The sequence below is a fragment of the Castor canadensis genome, chromosome 13, assembly GCF_047511655.1.
Source record: "Castor canadensis chromosome 13, mCasCan1.hap1v2, whole genome shotgun sequence".
NCBI lineage: Eukaryota > Metazoa > Chordata > Mammalia > Rodentia > Castoridae > Castor > Castor canadensis.
Genome location: NC_133398.1, coordinates 11,856,676 through 11,869,523, shown reverse-complemented (window position 1 = coordinate 11,869,523; position 12,848 = coordinate 11,856,676). Strand labels below are relative to the sequence as shown.

Below are 12,848 nucleotides of genomic sequence, written 5' to 3'. Positions count from 1 at the left end.
TAACCTCTCTGGAACAAAATAAGACAAAAAAAGCAACAACAACAAAAAAAAAGCAAAACAAAAAAAAGATGTCACAAAGGAAAAGACTTAACAGATGACTAATGTAGCAAACTCAAGGTCAAACCAAGCTGGTGAATTGCAAGTTTTTAGTTAATAAACTCAGTGATGCCTTTTTTTCAACTATTAAAAAAAGTATGAAGTATAAAATATAAATACCATACACCATTAGATAGCCTATAAATAAAAACAGTATACATTAAGGACATTACTTTGCAAATAATTTCTTTGTTCCTATAAATAACCTTGGGTTAAAAACACCTCCTACTACAAGACTTTTAAAGTAACACATAAATCTAGAAGATTCTTGAATTTGCCTAGAATAAAAGTTCAGTACCCTATTATCTTTTGGTACTTCTTTTAAGTATAGGTTGTTATAGAAATGTTTTGGTAACTAACACCTTAACTACCATTAATTAGGTTAGACTGTCCTCTCTCAATGTGGAGCTTGTCCTTAGCGGTTTTAAAAGGGTTGTATAGTATGAGCATGCAAATTTTTTAACTCAAATTAGCAATGCCTTCATCTTAACAATGTATCAAGTTTCCTAGCTGGGAACCCTGATTCATTGTCTCCAAAAGTATAAGAAAGAAGCTGCTTAGGTATCTACAGTAAGTGAAACAGCAGTAAAGGAGAACTCAAAAGATAACATTTAAATTGTATCAATATATGAGACTGTATGAAGTTTTTGCAACCTAGAGCAACTTATTAACAAACAATGAAACAAGTGAGCCACTTAAAGCTTAAAAAAAAAATTAAAAAAACAAATTTTCCAAATCAATTATCTGAATTCTGACCCATCAATAGATTCAGCAATTGTTCTTATCTTTCTGGCAGTTAACTGTATCTAAAAGAAAGGAGCAAAGGCACAGATGTACATCTTTTCTTTTAAAAAACAAAAAATCTTCCTCTTATAAGAACAATCATACCTGGATGTCACCATCATACCTACAAACTCATAAACCCATCTTGAGTTCCCTACTTCCTATTCAGGTTACCCAGCCTAACCAACTAAGACTTGATAACCTGTAGTCAGACATGTCACTCAGCCCTCACAGCCAATGACCAAGTTTCATCATTTTCTATACCCACCTCCATTATCTTACCACTTCTTCCCAAAAACCATTATAATATAATTATAAACCATTATAATAGCATTCTCATCAATATATGTATTTCAGCCTCTCTCCATATAAAGCTACAAGATTCATAAAGACAGTCCCAATAGAGTCCTTTGCTGGAGTCACAACAGATCAAATAAGGTGTGAATGCCTTATTTTTGTATTCAAGGCCCTCTACTGGTGGCTTCAACATACCTCTCCAAACTTACACTCAGTACAAAGTCATTTTATACTTATCTTTTACTAACTGAATTATTTCCCATACAAACCTTGAGTTTTGTTTTGCTAATGGTATTCCCTCCAAATGGAATTCTCTTTTCTATTTTCTCATAAATCCTGCATGTTTTCCCATAGCTCCCACATAAATATCACATATTAAATCCTCTGAGATCTCTCCCTCATTCCTCTCAACTAGAAATAATTTCTTTCTCTTCTAATTCCTGGGCCATTTTTTCTCTTGGATACCTACTTTTAAAAAATATATATATTTCATATCACTATCTTCCCCCAACAGATTGTAGACTCTTGTGTGGGGGAAAGAGGCAGTAACTGGAATTTGAACTCAGGGCTTCACACTAACTAGGCAGATGATCTAACCCTTGAACCACAACTCCAACCCTAGACTGTAGACTCTTAAAGGTTGGGATCTATGTATACTTTACCTTTGTATCCCCAGTGAAACTAGTATAGTCCTTAGTAAGGGCTCAAAAGACTAACAAATTAATAACTCAATGAAGATGGAAAACAAATACATCAAAAAGAGTTCATGGAGACAGGCACTGTGGCTCAGACCTGTAATCCTAGCTACTCAGGAGGCACAGATCAGAAGGATCATGGTTCAAAGCCAGTCCTGGGCAGATAGTTCACAAATCCCTATCTTGAAACTACCCAACACCAAAAAAGGACTAGTCCAGTGGCTCAAGCGGTAGCACACCTGCCTAGCAATTGTGAGTTCCAGAGTTCAAACCCCAGTACCACCAAAAAAAAAAAAAAAGACTTCATGGGCTGGCAGCATGGCTCAAGTGGTAGACCTCCTGTCTAGCAAGCCCAAGGCCCTAAATACCACCAAAGAAAAAAATAATAACTTCAGGGTACCTAGTATTCCAAAGAAGAAGCTGAAAATTTAACTAAAACACTACAATCATAGCATCCTTTACCAGATAAGAAATTACAATATTACTCAAGTACTATTTTATTAGGTACTTAGAAACTACAGAAAACACAATCAACAAAATCCTTGCCTTCATTGAACAGCATGAAGGTCATGAATGAAGTAAGCAAAACAGGATAAAAGATGAGGTTGGGACTGGAGATGTAACTCAATGGTAGAGCACATGTGTAGCATGAGTAAGGCCCTGGGTTTGATCTCTAGCTCTGAAATAGAAGGAGGGAGGGAGGGAGGAATGAAGGAGGAAGGAAGAAGAAGGAAAGAGGGCAAGAGAAGATGCAGTCAGTGAGCAAAGAAAGGACCAGGTGACCTAAGAACTTGACCTTACTCTCAGCAAAACAGAAATCACTAGTTGGTTCTGACCAGAGGTAACAAAATCTGGCTTACTTTTCAGAAGACTCATTCTTGCTACTGTATTAAGAATAGACTACGGAACAAGAGCAAAAAAAAAAAATTGGCTACTATAATAATTCAGACAAGTTGATTAGAAATTAGAGTCTGAATATATTTTGAAGACAAAGTTGGCAAGATTTCCTGATGGATTAGAAGTGGTGTGTAATAGAAAGAGAATGAAGATGTCTCCAAGTTTTAGCCTGCACAATTAGAAAGACTGAGTTCTACTTACTGATGTGGAAGACTATAAAAGGAGCAAGGAGAAAAGGGGATAGGGCAAAGATCAAGATCAAGGAGATAGGAGTCTGATTTGGAACAAATTCAATTTGAGATGCCAATAAAATATGTAAGTGGAAATGTCATGTCAACAGTAGGGTAGATAAGCCTGGAGTTTCCAGCTATAGAAAAAGTTTGGGAGTCATCAGCACACATATTATGTAAAGCCATGACTGGATAAGAGCACGAAGAGAATGAGAAAAAAAAAAAAAGAGCATAGACCCCATGGAACAGTCCAATTAAGTACTACAAAGGACTAATAAGGAAGAAGCAACAAAGGAGTTTGAGAAGAGGCAAAGAAGGTTTGAAAAAAACAGCAGTGTGTGGTACCTAGAAACCAAAGCAGAAAGTGTTTCAAGGCAGGCACTGCTACTTAGTCAAATAAGAACTGAGCCTGGTGGTTTTGACAAGAGGAGTTTCATTACAGTGATGTAGTTGAAAGTCTCACTAGAGTCCATTCAGGAAAGAATGAGAGAACAGAATAGAAACAACTTTTTCAAGAAGTTTTATTTCAAAGGAAAGCAGCTGGAAGAGACAGTTAAGATATGGTTGTTTAAACAAAAAATGCTGGCAAGGATGTGGGGGGGAAAGGAACACTTCTATACTGTTGGTAGAATGTAAATTAGTGCAACCGCTGCGGAAAGCAGTACGGGAAGTCCCTCAAAAAACTAAAAATAGAATTACCATATGATCCAGCGATACCACTGCTAGGCATATATTCGAAGGAATGTGCCCCAGGATACAACAGAGCCACTTGCACACCCATGTTTACTGCATTACTATTCACGATAGTCAAGCTTTAGAAACAACCCAGCTGCCCCACAACTGATGAATGGATTAAGAAAATGTGGCATATATACACAATGGCGTTTTATTCAGCCAAAAAGAATGAAATTGTGAAGATGTAGGTAAATGGGCAGAACTGGAGAACATCATGTTAAATGAAATGGGTCAGGCTCAAAAAGTCAAAGATTGCATGCTTTCCCTCATATGTGGAAGCTAGACCTATAAACTAACTGTATATACAGATATGTACATGATAATATATATCATATACTACATATATGATATATATATAGTGAGAGAGAGAACAAAACTGAATTAATGGCTCTGTCTGAGGGAACAACAGGAAGCAAGAAACACAAAGAAAGTGTTAGAGAATGAAAAATATTGAAACAAGTCATCTATACATGAATGTAACATAACATAATCCACCATAAACCACTGAATATTACGAGAGCATGGTAACAGAGAAAAAGTAATTAGGGATGTGGTTAATTTGACCAAAGCACGATATATACAGGCCTGAAGTACCAAGGTGAAACCCCCTTGGACTATCAATATACACTTAAAAAAGAAATTAAGGACAGAAGGGTAAAAAAGGTCTTTTCCAGGGGTGGGTACCAGTTGGAGGGAAGTGAGTAAAGGGCAAGGACAAATAAGTGTGAATATGGTAGATATATTTTGTGTGCATACATGAAAACAGAGGAATGAAACCTGCTGAAATTGTTCTAACAAAACAGTGTATGGGGGGTGGAATACTAGTGGGAGTGGGGAGAGTGAAGGAAGGAGATTAAGGTGATGGTTTATGGTAATGAACTTCATATACCTATATGAAACAGAACTAAGAAACCTGCAACTGCTTTAAGTGGGGTGAGGTAGGGAGGGGGTTGGGGAGAGAGACAATGGGGACAATGTAAATAATGTATAACATAAGTCTAATCAGAATTGTCACTATGAATGCCCCCCTGTACAATGAATATATCCTAATTAAAAAAAAAGAAATTGTTCTAAGAAGAGGGGAGGGAGAAGAGGGAGAACAGAGGGGGTAAATCAAAGATATATTGTAAGCATATATAAGAATATCACAATGTATCCCCCAGTTCAACTATTATATGCTAATAAAAAGTTAAAATGAAAAAAAAAAAACAGATATGGTTGTTTAAAAATACATAGAGATAGTAGAGTGGCTCAAGCGGTAGCACAAGCACAAGGCCCTCAATTCAATCCCTAGTATCAGAAAAAAAAAAATAGAGATGAATGCTGAATGGAATGAGCCAGTAGACAGGGAACAGTGATGCTGCAGAAGAAAGGAGAACAGACACCATCACAACTGTTTCAGAATTTCACTACAAGAGCCAAACAGCCCAATGAAGGAGAAATTTCACTGGACAATAATTCCAGAATGCTATTGCTCTTTGAGATACTAAAGAAGGAAAATTCGCATGCCATAGGAGGTTGAGAAGACAGGTTGGGCCACTTACTGATAATCTTTATGTTAAGCATTTTGTATGTTATTTCATTTAAGCTCAAAATACCTTGAAGAAGTATTATCTTTTTTCTAACATATAAGGAAACAAAAGCTCAGAGAATGCAAATAATATGCTTAACATACAAAGTATAGCGGTAGAGCTATGTTTCAAATCCAGATCCCTCTGCATATAGGAATTCTTGTTAATGTACAGGGTTAAATTAGTTATTTTTTTTAGGTTTTTAATCAATTAGAAATATACACTAAAGTATTTATGAATGAAAGTATATGATGTCTAAGATTTGCTATAAATGGTCAGCTACTTGGGAGGGTGAGATGGGGAGGATCAAGATTCAAAGCCAGCATGGGCAAACAGTTTCGAGACCCCCCCCATCTCCAAAATGACCAGAGCAAAATGGACTGCAGATGTGCAAAGACCTGAATTCAAACCCCATTCCACAAAAAAAAAAAAAAATGTGGTAAAAATACTCCAACAAAATATAACAAAACATAATTATGAGTGAGGGACCAAGAAATAAGGTCAGCAAAGTGCTGATAATTATGTGGAAGTTCACTGTTCTATTCCCTTTTATGTACATTCCAGGATTTTCTGAGTCAAATTTCCACATCTCTTCAAAGCCTGCCCTTAGTTTCTGCTCAATCTTCCCTTTAAAAAGTTATGTGCTTCACAGTTTATAAACAATTTTCTTATTTTCTTTAATCCTCACTGTAACTCTGTAAATTAGGGGGGTTATCCGAATTTTAGACATGAGAGAAATCTGCAACTCATAAACAGCAGGATCAGACCTCAAAGCCATGTCTTCCAGTGTCAAAAACATCTTCAACGCATCAAGTACGGTTGCACACAAGGAATTTTGGGAAAATCTGCAATAAAAAGTCCACCCAGTGCCAGCCCTTTTTCTCAAGTTCATTACTAACCCCCATAATCCTGGGATCCTGGACATTCTAACAAGGGTAAGCATTATCCCACGCAGTCCTTGAAAAGGCTTATATTCAATGGCTTGATAAAGAGGCAGGTTTCATATTTGCTCAACCAATTAGCCATCCTTGCCAAATTAAGGGACTAACATGAATATGATATGCAACTTCTGAAGGGTGATCTGAAAGCCAGTCTCTCTCTACCCTAGATTAGCTACTTGTCCCTCATTTCTCCAAATGCAATATTCTGCTGTTCACCTACTTTATGCAGCTGTCATAGGGATCAAAGTCCCAGTATGTGAACTCTGAGCACCAGAAAGAAAAGATACCACTAAACATAATACTAATTTCAAAAGCTGATTTTGTGTAATTCCACAACATTTACCACAAAGCTGTCAGATGAGAAAACACAACAACTAATATTTACTTTTAGATATCTTTTTAAAATCCTCCTTAGTAATGTTTGATACCTGCTCTTCCATGCTAACCTTCCCACTATAAGTTTACTCATAGTTTACTTCAAAAACAACACACACACATATCAAGGGCTTAAGATGTTTATACTCTCCAGCTGCTACTCTATATTAAAACTGCAAACTCTTCCTTCTAATTCACTAGCTTTGCCAACTAAAACTGAGTTATCTATTTAATTCACAAGCTACTCAGTATCCAAAACTTCATTAGGTAAAATGTACAAAAGCTTATGACTGGATGCAATGTTTGAAGAGTTTCAGATTTACCTGGAACTATGAACATCTTAAGAATGAACTGCCTCCATCTTAACTTTTAGAAATAAACCACGTCTTTACTAGGTCACTATCTAGTTGTCTTAAAATGTACTGATTTTCAGTTAAGCTGGCTAAACATAACCAAAGTCACAGACTCCTTTTTTATCTTAAGGACCAATCTATCTAGGGAAGGGTCTATTTTTTATTCAAAATAATTTGCTGTATGTCAATAATACAGCAAATTCATAAACAAAATACTGATCTGCCCAACAGGACATTGTGAAAAAGCACTAGTACCTGGAAGACTGCAAACAGGAAAATCTGCAGGTACAGTAAGAAACTACATCTTATCCATGACCCAGAAATGACTCAGAATTTATTACACAACCTGCTGCAGAATTCTCACTTTTCAAATGGAAATAAAACATGAAGTCACACAATGCATTGCTGTGATTTTGTTATTGATATACTCAACTGTACCTTTTCAAGTTGTGCTAAAGTTAACTAAAGAAAGCAAATGTTTTTATATACTGTTAGTTATATCCAAAGTTAGGAGAATTTCATTATCAAATAACTAAAATTTAGAGCTGCTTCATTCACTCAGTCACACATATATATATATGGGGAGTCTTTCATGAGGCAGGCACTATACTCCTCAAATACTGTAGGACAGAATTAATTCAAATTGGGCATGAAACTGACAAATAGGTCATTTGGTCATCTCACTATTCAATGTAAGAATTAAAAGCTAGATTAAAGATTAACAGACTTCAAAAGCTCAAATCATTTAATTATCTTTATCATTAGTCTGGCCTGATTTCTTTCTGTTTCAACTGACATATAAATTTAATTTACATCTCTCAATAAACAGTTTCTAAAATTAGAGGGCAGTATGAAGCCACTCATAGTTACCTTGTCAGAAATAGTTTTTCTACAACTAAACAAATTTTGATAAACCAAACTTTCAATAAAAGGATCTATACAAAACATGAAAACAGAAAAGCATTAAGATGGGTAATAATGTCCAAACATGTTATACAAGATAGTAAACTAGTAGGATAGATCAGCTAACACAATAGGATCACTATCAAAGACAGGTGTTGCCAAGCTCAAGACAAATTAATGTCTCATAAAGCAACTTACTACTTATATTTTTGCAACTGCAGTCGTGACTAAAGGCTCTTTATGACTAGCAAACCAAACACAACATTGAAAAAGCACTTAAAAATCATTTCCCCTCAAACAGGGCATACTCTATCAATGGTCTTGGAGATATCCAAAGATAGGTAATTAATTGACAACTAAAACTTTAAAAAGAAAAAAGTAGCCAATAAATCAAAACAGGGAAGCTTACTGCCACTAGAAGCAACAGTTCTATTTTTTAGTTCAAGTCCCTAAAAATTAATCCTCTACAAAATACATATAAAAATGTGTAGTATTCCTGACTTAAGAATTGAATTCATTGAGCTAGAGAAGTACTCTCGTTTCTGGAAATCATGCTTAGAAACAATTTTGGACTTAGAGCTAGAACTCATAATGTCTGTCACAAGCTTCTGCTGGGACTGAAGAATTCAAATTAGCACCAACACTCAGATGTAGAGGTAAGCCAGGAAAGTATACAGTAGAACAATGAAAAATCATCAATTTGCTGGCATCTCACAAAATTCCCATCACTAACCAACTTTCTCACAACAAATTAATCCACATAACAGCAAATTCTGAAGTACTAATTAATATTTGACCAGTCTAAAAACCACAGGTGGGAAAAAGGAGCTAAAGAAATAACATCTCCAAATTTACATAGTTTTAATCTTCCCAAAAGACTTAAACTTGTTCAAAACAATCTCAATACTCTTGGGAGGTAGATAGAGAGTCAGGTTTCTGAAGGAGAAACACAATAAGATTAAGTGTCTTGTCCAGCAAGCCACCAGTGAAAATAAAACCAGAACCCAATTATTTAGCCTACAAAGCTTAAATAACCTGCTTTCCTTCGTTCATAAACTTAGGATATCTTAAAAGGGCCTACAAATTATCTCAAGCTATAGAACTTCATGGAACAACACATATAATGAGGATACTATGCCAAAACTGAGTGTTTTGAGCAAGAAAGTGCTGCTTACCCATCAATAAAATGAACTAAAACAATGGACTTAATAAATATAAGAAAGCAGCAAGCACCAGATTGCAGAGAATTTTCTGCAATTTCTCTATTTATCTTATATTCTAATGTTTAAATTCTCTGCCAACGAGCAAAGGGGGCTAGCTATGCTCCCTAAAATACTATCATATATATATACATCAAATCTCAAAATACTCCAAGACCTTCAATCAAAGGTATAGTATACTTAAAAACCTTTCCTTCAAAAATTAAAATCTTGTGGCACTGCCTTCTGAGTATTATTTTGCTGCTTGCATGACACACTTCAAATCTGGATTTTAAAAATCATTAGCTTCTAGATTATTTTTTAAATATTTATATTCACAGATTCAGATTATTTAAAATTTGGTGCTCTGCTCAGCCTTCATTATGTTTATGCAAGATTCCCATTTCCACTCAAATTATTATTTGAATGTATAATGGCTGCATTAAGATACTTCTCAAATTGACAAAAGAAAATTAATCAACCTAGAAAGCTTCCAGGTTTCCAAAGCAGAACTTTTATTTGAAACCATACTGGCTACCATGCTACACACTACTCAGTCTACAGAGTGATAGATGAAGTTACTTCTGTAACAAGTTGAAGTTTACCTTTTAGCAAAATCTAATGAGACTGAATTTTCAACTGTCAAAAGAGAAGCCATTTTCCAAGATTCTAGGGAACCCTTCCAAATCCCAAAGAATCTAACACAAGCCACAAAACAATAAATGACATAGGCACTGAAATGCCTATACACAAATTCCTACAGGTTACTTTCCATGTCTGCCAAGCTGATGGTCAAACATCCACCCATACCCGGAAATGTCTTCCCGTAACACTAACATCACACACACACACTGCAAATCAAAATACCAAAGAATCCAAAAGCCTCCAACTAAAATTTACTGTAACTACTTGAGAGAAAAAGCCAACAACCCAGTATCAGTTATTCACACATGGAAAGAAGAGTTAAAAAGTCTAAAGGCACCATTTCTGCAGGTTTTAGGAACTGGGTGTGCATTACTTCTGTTGGCCTGTAGCATGGGAGTCAGATATTACATCATCCAATGCCTGAATACTGCCCCATTACCCAGAAAGCACCAGGGTATGTGAGACACTGCACCAAGGTATTCATTCCTTCCTCCCTCTCTAACCCACAGCCCTTGCATGCTACTAGCCGCTGGGTCCTGCTCTCTTGCAGCTCCACAGAGACATCTGCCTTGCGCCTGCTGCAATGCCATTTCCATTTACTTTTGGTGCTCTCCTCTTGACCCTGAATGGCTCTTCCACTCATCAGACAATTATTCTAAGAGGATACACATCCCACCTCCTCCCAACTTGGGTGGGCACCCAGCTCTCCTCTTTCCTATTCACTAAATAGGAAATGAAAATTAAGTTTCATGATCGCTATGATCTTAGAACCATAAACTTTCATATGTGGAACAGATTAATATTCTTCATTTTCCATTAACATCATTCCAGAACCCACATTCCCTTCTCCCCAACTTTCAGTTCCTCTAGAATTCTATCTTTTTAGGTTCCTCCCCCCCCCCCCCCACCAACTTCTGCACTCTACCCTTCCTTATACTTTCAATACCCTAAAAACTTTGGATCTTTGAATCTCAACGTTCCATTCTCTTTCCACGCTTTCATACACTTAAGCAACCTATTTCCAAACTCTCTCCAACTTTAATAGTCATTTCCTGCCCTAAACCTGGGCATCTTACTTTCCACCCATCCCCCCCAATCCCATCACCCTGTCCCACAGTCACAGACATGTGCATACACATCCCTCCTACCCTGTCCTCTCCTTACCCTCTATAGGTACTTACTATGCATTCCTTTTACATCCTCTATTTCAAAATACCATCTTCCCCACTTCCTTCCCACTGCCCATTGCCTACTCCCTTCACACAGTGCCCCAAATCCATCCACATATGGTACTCCAAACCTGTACACCTTCCTTTCCAACCTGTCCTGCCAGCCTCTTCTACTGATTTCCCTTCACACACACACGCTTCATCTTCATTCTTTCTCTACAACTTCTCTCCACACTTCCTGTCCCAAAAACATTTCCTTCCATCTGTCCCCACATGTCATCTGCCCCTCCAAGAACATTTCCCTATTCCCACCCCTCTCCTCTACCTCACATTCTCCATCCCACCAGCACTGACTGGTGTCCCTCTCCAGCGCCCCCACCAACCGACATCCAAAAGAAGTTCCTTCTCCAATCCTACATCCCTATTTACTAAACACCCTTCACTTCACTCACTACTGCTGCCTATCCACTGCCCCACATACCTCCTCTTCTTCATCCAAATCGCCTACCTTGTTGTCCCCATTTCTCTCCCAAGCCCCTCAATCACCACGGTGTCCCTGACGCAATCACCTCGATTCCACCTCATACTCCCCTCAGCACCAGACACCTGCCTTTCTCCCCGGCATGTCAACCTGTCTCCTTCCACATCTCCTGGCCAGACACCCCTCATGGGTCTCCTGGAGCCCCTGGGCCTACCATCACACACACCTCCTGCCTAAACACCCTCCCCATTTCCCTCAACAACACCACTCCGAGACCCCCAGATGCCTCTGTCCCTTTCTCCCTCCCTCCCAGTGCTCAGCGGGCCTGCCTGCCACACTTCCCCCTACCGTACCCCTCCTCCACCATTCCTCTTCACGCGTCCGGTAGCCTTTCTACCACCTGCCCCATTCCCTGCCCCTCAGGCGCAGCGCTAACCGGGCTATCAGTTCCTGCCATTTGGGCCTCGAGTCCCCAGTCTTCACCCTCCATGCCCATTCCACTAGCCCCTGCCCTCCTCAAAGGCCCCTTCACACCCTTCTGAACACCATGCGCTGCCCACACACACGCGCGCGCGCCGGCATGTCCTCCATCACTCTCGCCCTGGCCCCCAAGGGTCCCCCAGAGCTGCCCCAAGGCCCTTACCCTTCTGTGGGCCGGATCCATCTATCTTCCGTCCTCCCCACATCTGCCCACACCCTGTGTCCGCCACCCCCCCCCCAGCTCCTGCCCCCAACGTCCTTTACACCTGCCCGGAGCCCCTTGCGCTCCAGCCTACCCAGAGCTCCCGGCGCCCGCCCCCCACGCTGCCCACGCCCTCCCGTGGCTCGGGGCCGGGACCCGGTCCCCCGAAGATGAGGAAGGCGGCCCGCTGCCCTTGCCCTTGCCCAAAGCGGCCGGGGCACCTCAGCGGCGGCGGCGGCGGCGGCGGCGGCGGCCACAATGCCGGATCTGCGGGGCCGAGATTGCGCCCTGCTCTCCGCTTCAGCAGCCGCCGCTGCTAAGGACGCACAACAAACAATGCGGGGCCCGGGCCGGCTCCGCCAACCGCCTCAACCGCCGCCTCAACCGCCACCCGCCCGGGACGGCCCGCCGCGCAGGCGCCTGCTCCTCCACAGCCTACCCGCGCTGCCGCGCTCTGCCTGCGCCCGGTCCCCGCTCCCGCTTCGCCGCCGCCGCCACCTCGTCCGCCCGCGTCTCCGGCTCCTCAGTCCAGCGGCGGCGGCTGCGGCGGCTGCTGCCCTGGTGGCGCTCGCGGCTCCGGTCTTCGCTTCGGCGGCGGCGGCGGCGGCGAGCACGTGACGCCGCCGAACACGCTTATTGGTCGAGCCAGGGGGCGGGCCCCGCGGCTGCTGGGGAACGGAAAGCCCGCCCCTCGCTCTCCGCGGGCCCCTTCCACGCGCGCTCTGCCGCACCTGAGAGCGCCGGCCAGCGCCCGCTGCCGCTGCGCTGCGCCGCTGCCTGCGCCAACTGCGCACCT

At 40.6% G+C, this 12,848-nt stretch overlaps 1 protein-coding gene across 2 annotated transcripts in view; it reads right to left on the bottom strand.

Annotated features, from left to right (window-relative positions):
• The window catches only part of Strbp (spermatid perinuclear RNA binding protein), a 131,006-nt gene extending 118,358 nt beyond the window's left edge, over positions 1-12,648 (bottom strand). The window contains exon 1 of one of the 2 annotated variants that reach the window (XM_074051061.1): positions 12,492-12,648. The gene's annotated coding sequence lies outside the window, so the exon portion shown is untranslated. The remainder of the gene's footprint in view (positions 1-12,491) is intronic. The other variant, XM_074051062.1, reaches the window with a different exon arrangement.
• Between the last annotated feature and the right edge of the window lie 200 nt (positions 12,649-12,848).